We start from the raw sequence: 14,897 nt of genomic DNA, 5'->3' as shown, positions 1-14,897 counted from the left end.
AACTGATTTGCCGTTTCATGAAGTATCCCTTGTTGCCCGTGCCCTTCTTGAAACTAGTGGTTTTACTAACCATCAACAATTGATGCTCCTACTTGATTTCTACTTTCGCGGTGTCAAACATCGCGAGTTGCTCAAGGATCATCATATCTATCCCTGATATGTTATAGTTCATCACGAAGCTCTAATAGCTTGGTGGTAGTGACTATGGAGAACCATCACTATCTCATCTGGAAGATTAACTCCCACTCAATTCAAGCGATTGTGGCACTCAGACAATCTGAGCACATGCTCACCGATTGAGCTTTTCTCCCTTAGTCTGTAGGCTTAAGAAACTTGTCAGAGGTTTCATACCTCTTGACGTGGGCACTAGTCTGAAATCCCAATTTCAGTCTTCGGAACATCTCATATGTTCTGCGACGTTTCAAAAACGTCTTTGGTGCCACAATTCTAAACCATTAGCATTACGCACTGAACTATCACGTAGTCATCAAAACGTGTATGTCAGATGTCTCGCAACATCTACAGACGACACTGAGGTTCAGCACACCGAGCGGTGCATTAAGGACATAAGCCTTCTGTGCAGCAATGAGGACAATCCTCAGTTTACGGACCCAGTCCGCATAATTGCTACTACCAACTTTCAACTAAATTTTCTCTAGGAACATATCTTAAACAGTAGAGCTAAAGCGTAAGCTATGACATAATTTGCAAAGACCTTTTGACTATGTTCATGATAATGAAGTTCATCTAATTATTTAATGAACTCCCACTCAGATAGACATCCCTCTAGTCATCTAAGTGATACATGATCCGAGTCAAACTAGGCCGTGTCCGATCATCACGTGAGACGGACTAGTCATCATCGGTGAACATCTCCATGTTGATCGCATCTACTATACGACTCATGTTCGACCTTTCGATCTCTTGTGTTCTGAGGCCATGTCTGTACATGCTAGGCTCGTCAAGTCAACCTAAGTGTTTCGCATGTGTTCCGAGGCCATGTCTGTACATGCTAGGCTCGTCAACACCCGTTGTATGCGAACGTTAGAATCTATCACACCCGATCATCACGTGGTGCTTCGAAACAACGAACCTTCGCAACGGTGCACAGTTAGGGGGAACACGTCTCTTGAAATTTTAGTGAGGGATCATCTTATTTATGCTACCGTCGTTCTAAGCAAATAAGATGTAAACATGATAAACATCACATGCAAATCATAAAGTGACGTGATATGGCCAATATCATCCTGCGCCTTTGATCTCCATCTTCGAGGCGTGGCATGATCACCTTCGTCACCGGCATGACACCATGATCTCCATCATCATGATCTCCATCATCGTGTCTTCATGAAGTTGTCTCGCCAACTATTACTTCTACTACTATGGCTAACGGTTAGCAATAAAGTAAAGTAATTACATGGCGTTTTCATTGACACGCAGGTCATATAATAAATTAAGACAACTCCTATGGCTCCTGCCGGTTGTCATACTCATCGACATGCAAGTCGTGATTCCTATTACAAGAACATGATCAATCTCATACATCACATATATCATTCATCACATCCTTTTGACCATATCACATCACATAGCATACCCTGCAAAAACAAGTTAGACGTCCTCTAATTGTTGTTGCATGTTTTACGTGGCTGCTATGGGTTTCTAGCAAGAACGTTTCTTACCTACGCAAAAGCCACAACGTGATATGCCAATTTCTATTTACCCTTCATAAGGACCCTTTTCATCGAATCCGATCCAACTAAAGTGGGAGAGACAGACACCCGCTAGCCACCTTAGGCAACTAGTGCATGTCAGTCGGTGGAACCTGTCTCACGTAAGAGTACGTGTAAGGTCGGTCCGGGCCGCTTCATCCCACGATGCCGCCGAATCAAGATAAGACTAGTAACGGCAAGTAAATTGACAAAATCGACGCCCACAACTACTTTGTGTTCTACTCGTGCATAGAAACTACGCATAGACCTAGCTCATGATGCCACTGTTGGGGAACGTAGCAGAAATTCAAAATTTTCTACGCATCACCAAGATTAATCTATGGAGTTTACTAGCAACGAGAGGGAAGGAGTGCATCTACATACCCTTGTAGATCGCGAGCGGAAGCGTTCAAGAGAATGGGGTTGATGGAGTCATACTCGTCGTGATCCAAATCACCGATGATCCTAGCGCCGAACGGACGGCACCTCCGCGTTCAACACACGTACGGAGCAGCGACGTCTCCTCCTTCTTGATCCAGCAAGGGGGGAGGAGAGGTTGATGGAGATCCAGCAGCACGACGGCGTGGTGGTGGAAGTAGCGGGATTCCAACAGGGCTTCGCCAAGCGCTGTAGGAGGAGGGAGATGTGTCACGGGAGGGAGAGGGAGGCGCCAGGGCTTAGCTTGTCACACCCAAGATGCGACCCTATCCTAAAGGAACACGAAGGTCCCACCAAGGATAGAAGCGCATCTTGAAGACACTTTTGCAAGGTGGATATCATTACATCAACATTACATAATATTTGGGGATACATACAAGGCATACAAATGCCGCAAGAATACATCAATACATCATACATGAGATCAGCATCCGACTACGGATGAAACACAAACAGAAACTCCAACGACATCCACCCTGCTAGCCCAGGCTGCCGACCTGGAACCTATCCCCTGATCGAAGCAGAAGAAGAACTCCAAAACAGGTAAGCATCGCTCTCGCGTCATGATCATCGCACAACCTGTACCTGCAACTCGTGTTGTAGTAATCTGTGAGCCACGAGGACTCAGCAATCCCATTACCATGGGTATCAAGACTAGAAAAGCTTAAAGGGAAAGGAATGGATAAGGTGGTGAGGTTGCAGCAGCGACTAAGCATGTATGGTGGCTAACTTACGCAAATGAGAGCGAGAAGAGAAACAAAGGAACGGTCGTGATACTAGCAATGATCAAGAAGTGATCCTGAACTCCTACTTACGTCAAACATAACCCAGAAACCGTGTTCACTTCCCGGACTCCGCCGAGAAGAGACCATCACGGCTACAGACGCGGTTGATGAGTTTTAATTAAGGTCAAGTGTCAAGTTCTCTACAACCGGATATTAACAAATTCCCATCTGCCACATAACCGCGGGCACGGCTTTCGAAAGATAATACCCTGCAGGGGTGTCCCAACTTAGTCCATTATAAGCTCTCACGATCAACGAAGGATATTCCTTCTCCCGGGAAGACCCGATCAGTCTCGGAATCCCGGTTACAAGACATTTCGACAATGGTAAAACAAAACCAGCAAAGCCGCCCGATGTGTCGACAATCCCGATAGGAGTCGCATGTATCTCGTTCTCAGGACACACCGGATAAGCGAAGCGTACAGGTACCGACGTAACCCAAGTTGCCAAGGGATGGTCCCGCACGGTGCTCTAGTTTGGACCAACACTTAGACAAGCACTGGCCCAGGGGGTAAAATAAGATGACCCTCGAGAGAGCGACTCCCTAGGGAATAGAAATAGGCTAGGCAAATGGTAAAACCAAGGTTGGGCCTTGCTGGAAGAGTTTTATTCAAGGCGAACTGTCAAGGGGGTCCCATAAATCACCCAACCGTGTGAGGAACGCAAAATCCGGGAACATAACACCGGTATGACGGAAACTAGGGCGGCAAGAGTGGAACAAAACACCAGGCATAAGGCCGAGCCTTCCACCCTTTACCAAATATATAGATGCATTAATAGTATAAGAGATATTGTGATATCCCAACATAAACATAATCCAACATGGAGCAATCTTCATCTTCACCTGCAACTAACAACGCTATAAGAGGGGCTGAGCAAAGCGGTAACATAGCCAAACAATGGTTTGCTAGGAAGGGTGACAAAGGTTAGAGGTTCATGGCAATTTGGGAGGCTTGAGGAGCAAGTGAATAGGTAGCGCAGCAAAGCGATAGAACGAAGCAACTAGCATAGCAATGATAGTAATGAGATCCAAGGTGACGGTCATCTTGCCTGAAATCCCGCTAGGAAGAAGAACGAATCCATGAAGAAGATGAAGCCACGAAGACGGACACATCCTCACGATCGCAACGACACGGGAACTATCGAGAAGAAGCACACAACAAGGTAAACACACCACACATGAACAAGGCATGATGCTCAATCAAGAATGATGCATGACAAGGCTATATGTAGCTACACATGGCAAGAGATGATGCATACAAGAACAACACATCAAGGCAAGTTTAAATGGGGCCGGAAACAACACATAACAATTCCGGTAAGTCCTCATATGCAAATTTCGAAATTGGTCTAGAACTGAACAAGCATTAAGTTGAAGTTGTTAAACAGCAAGTTAAAGAGCACCATGATGATCTACATGAAATTCTAGTCAAGTTACATATAAAGTTCATTAGATTCGGAGCTACGGCCTAGAAGATATGAGCAAAACAAGTTAAACATGGCATTGATGCAAAATGCATACAAACATCAAGCAAACACCTCAAAACAAGGATGCAACATGATAATATGAGGCTACATGCAAAACTAAGCAAGTTTCATATAGAGCATGCTCAAAACGGAGCAACGGTGCAACACATACACTCCAAACAATATATAGCAACAATCTGTCCAAAACAGCAACTATGCATCTAGCAAGCATCAAAACAATATGCTACAGCAACTCAACATGAAAACAAAAGGCATGGGCATGAATTACAGGTAAAGCATGACAAAACATGAATACTGAGATATCTCCAGAAATCATTAGAACATGCTCAAAAGGACATGGCAAGATTGCAAATAATAACAGGTTCACAGACTTGGCAGAAATTACTGGACATGACAGAAACAGCATCAGGTAGCAATGTTCAGAGCACTAAATCAATATGCTACAGGAACTTAACATAGCAGAACAAGGCATGGCATGAATCTACTAAATGCATATGACAAAAGTCCCTTACTGACCATAAGCCAAAAAGGACCAGAAGATATGATGGCAAGCATGTAAACATAGCAAGTATCATTAACAGGTTTCAGACTTTGCAGAAAACAGAGCATGGCAGAAATAATAATATGAAGGCATCTTTGTGAGCTTGATGCACTCACCACAAAGCAATGAATGACAAAACAAGCATACCTACAGTAAGATGGCATGTTTAAGAAGCTATCCATGGCAAGAGCAAATACATAGCATGAAAGGATCAACTACAACAAGCTTGGCAAAATTGCATATCATGTAAACAATCTGCCAGGAACATTTTATAGCAAAAGTAGAGCAAGATTGAGTCATACTATGGAACTCCATAATTGCAAACAAGGGCAGGAATGGATCAATTACAACAATATCTACAAAACATCCTTACCGAACATCTCCAAAATATGCATGGGTCTCTCTGTAGCATCAAGTTTACATGGCAACAAAATAACAGCAGTCACAGACTTGGAAAAACTACCAAGTCTCTGAAATCAGAAACATTACGGGGCCTAGTTTGCATGCTTGTTCTAGTCACCACAGAGATCACAAAAAAATACATGGCATACACCTCTGGAAAGATGGCATGGCATACAACAAAATACATGTAGAGCTCATACTCATAAGATGCACAGATTAAATGATACAAAAATAACAAATCACCAAGTTCTGATAAGAACCAGCAGACAACAGCAACTAGCACTCTTGCAACGATGATTTGGGCATCAAGATGGACTCAAATGAATATGGTGCAATGGAACAAAACGTAGAGCATCACGAGACGAACAATTTGACATATTACATGCGCGAAACGGAGCAGCATACATGGAGTTATGATGCAGAGAACATGGGCACATGCTGCAAAAAAACAAAAGACTTGGGAAAAATTCGACCTCGAGGGGGGGGGGGCGAAGTCAACGCGGCCTGGATCGGGGCTCGGCGCTGGTGGTCACCGGCGCGAACGACGGCGTCGCCGGCGCGGGGGCGGGGTCGGAGCGGCCCGGCGACGGGCGGAGGCGGCACCGGCGGGAGCTGCGGCGGCGGAGGGCGCACGGCGGCGCGGCGGAGGGCGGAGCCCGCGGCGGCGGTGCACGGACGCGCCGGCGAGGGCGGCGGCCATGGCGCGGGGCGGCGTGCGGGAGGCGGCGCGGCGACGGCAGGGCGGCGAGCGGGAGGCGGCGGAGGCGAGGCACGAGGCGGCGGCGGAGCACGGCACGCCGGCGACGGGCGGTGGCGCGGGCCTGGGCGGGCCGCGCCTGGGCCCGGCGGGCCGCGGCGGCGGGGACGGCAGCCAGGACAGGTGGCGGCGCGCGATTCGCGGAGGGGCGGCGGCTGGACGTGTCCGACGGCGGCGCGGACGCGTCCGGTGGCGCGGAGGAGGGAAGAAGCTAGGGTTAGGGTGGATTCATCCGCGAATTTCGGGGGAGAGGGCAAATATATAGGTAGAGGGAGCTAGGAGAGTCCAAACGAGGTGCGCTTTTCGCCCACGCGATCGTGATCGAACGACCGAGAGCATGGCGGAGACTTAGAGGGGTTTTGGGGCTGTTTGAAGGGGGGTTTTGCTGCAACACCCAAACAGACTTTGCGGTTACCCGGTTAACCGTTGGAGTACCAAACAACCTCCAAATGGAACGAGACTTGTCGTGGAATTGTCACGGCAGATGTCCTCGAGCTAGGACTTAGTCGTGGAGCCATCGCAACTAGGAAGCTTGAAGGGGTTAATGTGGGACAAGGAACGCGAGGGTTTATACTGGTTCGGCCCCTTACGGTGAAGGTAAAAGCCTACGTCCAGTTTGAGGTGGTATTGATTAGGGTTACGATCACCAGGGAGCTTAAACTGCTATGCCCGGCTCTCGATGAGGTTGTTCTTGTTCCTAAACCGCTGCCGGGTCGTCCCTTTATATAGGGAGGCTGACGCCCAGCAGCCCTCAGAGTCCCGGCCGGCTCATAAGAGTGTCCGGCTCGGACTCTCAATCATACTTGCCTTACACTACAAGTTCTACCATAATAACGATTGTAACTACGGGCCTTAAGCCATATCCGGGTCTTAAGCCCATCTCTGGCCCATCGTCTTCAAGCTTGGCTCCGGGCTTCTGGCAACGACTATATGAGTAACCCGGCCCCTCATGGCGGGTGACTCTAAGGTCTATATCCTCAACATTAGGCCCCAGATTGATTTGAGCCGGCTCATGTCAATCTTCAACTCTGCCGACAGAAAAAATCTCCGGCTTACCATTCATGTGAAGGCCATAACCCGGCGTGACGTCATCCTCTGGACTCCGGATAATCCGCCGTGACGTCATCTTCCATTAATCCCGTTTTTTACTCCACCAGATCCGCAACGGATCTTTGCTTTTACTGTCATTCCAAAAATCGAGGCGTCGTGGGGGGAGATAACCACGCCGTGGTCTCCTTGAATCTCGCGCCCACTTATGAACTTGCCTTATAAATAGGCCGGCCCGACGGGCTCTCAGCCACTTCCTCTCCATCTTCTTCCTCGTGCCATCGCTCCTCTGCCCGAGCTCTGCTACTGCCGCCGCCGTCGCGCCCCTGGTCTTCGTCAACTTTGGCCGCTGCATCACCCTGACTCGGACCAGACAAACGGCGGCAACCTCCGCTCTTCTCTAGCTCCGGTGAGTCTCTTCTGCCCTGCTAGAACAGATCTGCGGTAGGGTTCAAATAGTTCGTCCGTGTTCTTCGCCATTGTCCGCAAGCTTCGGTAGTTTTCATAGTTACTGCCCTTGTTTGATCTTTAGCCTTGTATAGAACGAGTGCGGCGGTTGTTTAGGACTCATTTCAAATGCCCATAGATCTCTTTCTACTGCATAAAGGCTTCGTTCGAGCTCAAGAACATCCGCTCGTCTGTTTCTAGGTCTAGAAAATTTTCATTTCACCCGACCATTTTGATCCAAAAAAGTTACTGCAATATGTGAAACCTGTTTTACCACACTTAGTAAAAACCGCAACCATTGAATCTTGGCGGCTTACAATTCCGGCTTAAAGAAACCACGCGCCGTAGAATCCTCCGGCTTAAAGAAAACCATGCTTCGTAGAATCCTCCGGCTTAACTGTGGTAAGGCCGTAGATAACCAACTTATTCTGAATGCCCCTGCGGCTTAAATAACCCACTGTACCTGAGTATATATCATTAGTCCCCTTCATAAGCCGCCACCTTAGTTTTGAACTGTAGATCTCCGGCTTATAATTAACCCGGACATTTTTCCTTTTTGTCATAGACTGCCAACTTTCATCATGCCTCCTAAGGGTCCCATCACTTGCAACTGGATGAGGTCCAATGTCACCAACGAGACCCTAGCAAATTTTGTTAAGTCCGGATATCTGCCTAAGAAGGAAGTCATGTCCTACCGTGCCCTTGACCCGTCAGAAGAGAGACCACAGCCAAAGGACGGGGAAGTAGTGATTTTCGCAGATCATATGAGCCGGGGCTTCGCACCGCCCGACTCAAAGTTTTTTAGGGACGTGCTCAACTTCTTCGACTTGCGGCCTCAAGATATAGGACCCAACTCAGTGTCCAACATCTGCAATTTTCAAGTCTTCTGCGAGGTTTACCTTGGAGAAGAACCTAGTCTGCTGCTCTTCAGAGAGCTTTTTTACTTAAACCGCCAGAACGAGTGCGCCAATGGGCCAAGTTTGGAATTAGGTGGTATCTCCATCCAGCGTCGTAGGGACTGCCTTTTCCCTTACGCAGAGCCGCCGAGCCACCCAAAGGACTGGAACATGACTTGGTTCTACTGCCAAGATACATCCCCGGCTGATGAAAGCCCGCTGCCCGGCTTTCGCCCAACACGTCTAGAGCCGACTCACCCATTGTCGGACAAGTTGACTCAAGCGGAGTGCCAGCCTCTGCTCTTCCCACTATCAACCGGATCAAGGCTCTCCTGGGCAATGGTCTGAATGGAATTGACCTGGTCCGGGTCTGGATTTCATGGCGGGTGATCCCATTGAGCCGCCGCCCCGGCTTAATGTGTGAGTACACTGGACGAAAGGATGACCCTCAGAGACACAGCCGCAATGATCTTCCAGAAGACGTTGCAGAGGAGGAGACCAAGGCTCTTTTAAACGAGAGCCTGGCAGACTGCGGAAGGACCGGGTTAGCCCCCTTCTGCAAGACCAACCCAGCCCCAGCGGTAAGCCGCTGACTTTAACTTTTTATCTTCTCCTGCATATAACCTTCATCTGAATCGTTTTAAGAATTCATCATTGTATTTTTCAGGCTGATGATAAGTTCTGGCGGGTCAAATATGACCATGAGGCGGCCAAGAAGGCCAGGAAGGCGAAGAAAGCCGCCAAGAAAGCCGCCCCTCGCAGAAAAGGAAGCAGACCTACTGCTTCGGAGCTGATGCAATTAAGCGACAGCTCCGAGTCAGAGGTAACCCCTAAGCCTTTAAGTTCTTGCTGTATTTATTGTTTGTTGTTGTCCGCCTTATCAACACTTGCTCATTGACAGGATGACACCGGCGCCAGTAACCCGGTGGTTGAAGAGGTAATGTCACTTTCCTCCGACTCGGAGCCCTTGCCACAGCTGAAAGTCCGAAGGGTAACCCGGAAAGTAAGCTTTTCACATCCTTTAGCTCATCAAGACCCTCAATTTATTTTGAAGCGATAGGTTCATGAAAGCCGGCGTCACACCCGGACCAATAAGGACACCGACCTCTCCGCCGGGTTACCCGACGCAACAAGGAAGCGCCGAACTGAGGTTTTTTCCCACTTATACCCTTTCCATCCGTTGGCGGGTGTTATCCGTCAGCCGCTCAATTCTTCTGACTCCAATTATCAGGAGACCTCCCCTTCTTCGGGTGACTCCATGCAGTCGAGTCTTCCGACTTTCAAGACCGCGCCCGGGTAATAACAACCATCTCATATTGTACTTGTACTTATTTACCCTTTATGTGCTTTAACACTTCTGTCCTTTCAGTGCCCAGGCAAAACTCACCAAAAGAGCGAAGAAGACCAGATCAGCCGGAGTGCCGGACTTGCCTGAACCGGAGGTGACGGCTCAAGAACCGCCAGCTGCCTCCGCCCCCGAAGCCACCACTCCAATGGACGCGGCACCTGAGGCCACTGCCCCAACTACCAAGGCAACGACCGAGGCTTCGGTTAACCCGGAGGCCTCTAGCTCAGCTCCACCAGCAGACGACCCGGACGTGGTAATCACCCGGACAGAGTTTGTTGAGCCGGGGAGACCGACCGTGCTGGCCAAGTGCTCCGCTAAGGGGAAGTTGCTGCAGCCCCACCGGGCGAGTCTGGACCTCTCCAACTACACCAACCTGAGCATTGGAGAGCTCGTCTCTGGCTACATCAGCCAAGTACATAAGAGCCGGGACACCGAGGTCGCCATGGTAACCCAGATCCAGCAAAAATCTGAGGTCTCCTTCTGCTATCTTCTTACTTACTGCATAGTTACCTTTGCCATGCTATCCCCCAAGTCGACGACTTATGATTGAATATGTTGTAGACTTAGGTTCCGGTTTACTCAATTGAGCCGGCAGTATGTAGATAGATACGTTTCAATGTGCATTAGCCCCCAAGTGCCAAGTGTCTTTGCTTGGAAAACGCTTGGGACTTATATAATGACTGTTAATAACCCGGAGATTTATGCAGGCTGTTGGCAAGAAGCTAGAGGCGGACCTTGCGGATCTCAAGAGCCGGCTGAAGACGCAGGAGATGGAGACCCGGAAGGCAAACGCCAAGTTTGTATCCAGCATCGCCGCTCAAGAGAAGCTGAAGACAGAATTTGATGCTGAGCGGAAAGCATGGGCCGAAGAGAAGGCCGCACTGGTGACCCGGGCGGAACAGGCGGAGAAGTCTCTCTCTGAGAAGACCGCCGAACTCTCCGGCCTAAAGCGCCAGGTTTCCCAAATGGTGGCCGCCATCTTCGGTAAGTCGCCTCACCGGCTTTCACCAATGTTAGAATGTTTACATCTCATGATTCATCCTTGTCGCCGACTTACCTGATTCTGTTAAACAGGTCCCAGAAGTGCCAACCTCAACCAGAGCGTGGTCACCAAGCTAAAGGCCATGTATACCCTGGTGGAGCAGCTCTACACCGGGTCACAGCGTGCCTTAGCTGTGGTGGCCCTATCCAACGAGGTGCCGACTCACCTGGCAGAAGTCCTGCGCCGGCTCGCCGTTCTGCCTCAGCGGATCCAAGAGCTGCGACGGGCTTCTGCAAGAGCCGGAGCGATCGCCGCGCTGAGCCGGGCCAAGGCATTCCTGCCGGAGTTAGACCCGGCGGACATCGCCCTTGGCTATCCAAGCCTGAAGGAAGACGGCTCAGCTTTCGATCAGAAGGACTTCGCGGCGTGCGTGAAGGCTGTACGCCCGGTGGCCACCCTCATCGGGAACGACACAGATCTGACCAAGTAGCAGCCGGGTTATGACGCGGAGAATCAGAGGATTCCAACCCCTCGCTATGAAGCCCTCAACCTGATCCCGCCGGCTCGTCAGCACACCTTCGCCCCGGAGATTGACCCGGCCGGGTTAATTGACGAAGAAGCCCAATTCGAGGCTCTCAGCGGCATCGACTGGAAGTCATCAACCTTCCAGGTCTTGGGATCAGCCGGAGGAGAGGATAGGAACGAGCCGGAGACTTCCACTCAGCAGGCATCGTAACTCGGCTGGCGGTTTAGTTACCAAACAATGCTCCACCCTTTTTAGACTTGATGAGTTTTGTAATAGAGTAGGTGCAACAGTCTATCTCTGCCATGCCATCGTGCACGTATTGAATGCCAAGGTCTTTTGAAGTTGTCTCTTTGATGTTTCTCCGGGTCATAATTATCCCTTTGTTTTTCTCAACCTCAAAGAGGTGCCTTTAAGTATCATGCATAGAAAGGCAAATCACAAGTCTCGAGGCGGCTTACCGCCCTGGGAATCAGGTGTTTTGGATAGATAACCCGGAATATGAATCAAAAAAGACTGGCCCTCAATTATATCCTTAACACAACCGTAATAACATACTTAGCAGCCTGTGAGCATACTTCCGGTTTAGATAACCCGGGTAACAAGGTTGGTATCTTAACTCCGATTTACTTGCCTTAATGATGCCCATGATGTTCAACTAACACTGTAAACCAAAGTTAAGCCGGCAAAGTGAAACCCGGCCGTACACATCTTGATATAATCAGAGTAAACTTGTGATAAAGCAGAAGAACTTAGGGGCTTCCGGTTCGAATACGACCAGAGACCCGGCCCAAAGGGGTTAAGCTAAGATTCGGATACGATCATATAGCCCCCAGTGGGTATGGCGATGCCAATCAAGAGGGTACCGACAGCTAGGTTCTCTTTGGTTCGAATACGACCCATGTTTGAACAGGAAGCCCCCAAGTGATTTAAGAATTGTTTAACGACGCTGATTCAGATACGATCCACGTCGGTTCTCAAAGGGGTTAAACTATGATTCAAATATGACCAAAGGTAACCTCCCAATGAGCTCGGCACTTTGCCAATCAAAATGGGTATCGACAGCTATGTTCTCTTTGGTTCGAATACGACCCATGTTTGAACAGGAAGCCCCCAAGTGACTTTACTGTTTATGGCTAGATCCGAATACGATCATAAGCCGGATCCTCCTTTAAGTCATCATGTAATCTTATAATAAAAACAACACGTGCATATTTGGAGGAGAAAAAAGGACAGAGGTCCTGCTTTATTGCTTATCATAATATATACATGGCTGAGAGAAATATGTACACCACGAGAGCCGGTGGCTCAAGTGTAGTAAGGCCGAAGCTGAGCTATGTTCCACGGCCGACGGGTCTCTTCCTCCGACTTACGTGAATCTTTGTGCTCCCGAATGTCAATGAGGTAATATGACCCGTTGTGCAAGTTTTTGCTGACCACAAAGGGCCCTTCCCAAGGTGGGGATAACTTGTGTGCATCTGTTTGATCCTGGATGAGCCGGAGCACGAGATCGCCTTCCTGGAAGACCCGGGATTTGACCCGGCGGCTATGATAACGGCGCAGGTCTTGTTGGTAAATCGCTGACCGGGCTGCTGCCACATCACGCTGTTCGTCCAACAAGTCAAGAGCATCTCGGCGCGCCTGTTCATTATCCGTCTCAACATAAGCCGCCACGCGAGGTGAGTCGTGACGGATGTCACTGGGGAGGACTGCTTCTGCTCCATAAACCATGAAGAAAGGCGTAAAGCCTGTAGACCTGTTAGGAGTAGTGTTGATGCTCCATAAGACGGAGGGCAATTCCTCCACCCAACAACCCAGCGTCCGTTGCAAAGGGACCAAAAGCCGGGGCTTGATGCCCTTCAGAATCTCCTGTTTAGCTCTCTCAGCTTGACCATTGGATTGCGGATGAGCCACTGAGGAAACATCAAGTCGGATATGCTCTCGTTGACAAAACTCTTCCATGGCACCTTTGGAGAGATTGGTGCCATTGTCAGTTATAATGCTGTGCGGAAAGCCAAAGCGGAAAATCACCTTTTTCATAAATTGAACCGCCGTGGCTGCATCGCACTTGCTAACTGGCTCAGCTTCCACCCACTTTGTGAACTTATCCACTGCCACCAAGAGGTGGGTCTTCTTATCCTTGGACCTTTTAAAAGGCCCAACCATATCAAGCCCCCAGACCGCAAAGGGCCAAGTGATTGGGATCATCCTCAGCTCCTGAGCCGGTACATGAGCCCGTCGTGAGAACCTCTGGCAACCTTCACATTTACTGACCAAGTCCTCTGCATCAGCATGAGCCGTCAACCAATAAAAACCATGACGGAAAGCCTTGGCCACAAGGGACTTTGAGCTGGCATGATGGCCACAATCCCCTTCATGGATCTCACACAAGATCTCTTGATCTTCCTCAGGGGAGACACAACGCTGAAATGCTCCCGTAACACTGCGATGATGCAGTTCGCCATCGATAACGATCATTGACTTAGCCCGCCGGGTTATTTGCCTGACCAAAGTTTCATCCTCAGGCAACTCGCCCCGGGTCATATAAGCCAGATATGGCATTGTCCAGTCTGGTATGACATGAAGAGCCGCCACCAATCGTGCCTCCGGGTCAGGAACAGCCAGGTCTTCCTCTGTAGGCAACTTAACCGAAGGGTTATACAGGACGTCCAGGAAAGTGTTAGGCGGCACCGGCTTTCGCGGAGAGCCTAGCCGGCTTAGAGCATCAGCCGCCTCGTTCTTCTTGCGATCAATGTGCTCTACTTGGTAGCCCTGAAAGTGCCCAGCAATTGTATCAACCTCGCAGCGATAAGCCGCCATGAGAGGATCCTTAGAGTCCCACTTGCCTGATACTTGTTGAGCCACCAAGTCTGAGTCACCAAAGCACCTTACCCAGCTCAAGCTCATCTCCTTAGCCATCCGAAGACCGTGGAGCAAGGCCTCATACTCAGCCGCATTGTTAGTGCAAGGAAACATCAACTGTAGCACATAATGGAACTTGTCACCTTTAGGGGAAGCCAATACAACACCAGCCCCTGAGCCCTCCAATTGCCTGGACCCATCGAAGTGAATAGTCCAATACGTGTTATCCGGCTTTTGCTCGGGCACTTGTGACTCTGTCCAATCATTGATGAAATCCACCAAGGCCTGAGATTTAACAGCAGTGCGTGGCACATATTTGAGACCATGAGGTCCAAGCTCTATAGCCCACTTCGCAATTCTCCCTGTGGCCTCTCTGTTTTGAATGATATCACCAAGAGGGGCAGAACTGACCACAGTGATGGGATGACCCTGAAAATAATGCTTAAGTTTCCGGCTCGCCATGAATACACCATATACCAGCTTCTGCCAATGCGGGTACCGCTGCTTGGACTCGATAAGCACTTCGCTGACATAATAAACCGGCCGCTGAACCGGATGCTCCTTACCCTCCTCCTTGCGCTCCACCACAATAGCCACACTGACGGCTCGTGCGTTTGCCGCCACATACAGTAGTAAGGGCTCCTTATCAACCGGGGCAGCAAGGACTGG

This window comes from Aegilops tauschii, chromosome 6 (assembly GCF_002575655.3).
Source record: "Aegilops tauschii subsp. strangulata cultivar AL8/78 chromosome 6, Aet v6.0, whole genome shotgun sequence".
Classification (NCBI taxonomy): Eukaryota; Viridiplantae; Streptophyta; class Magnoliopsida; order Poales; family Poaceae; genus Aegilops; species Aegilops tauschii.
This window is presented reverse-complemented; position numbering follows the sequence as displayed.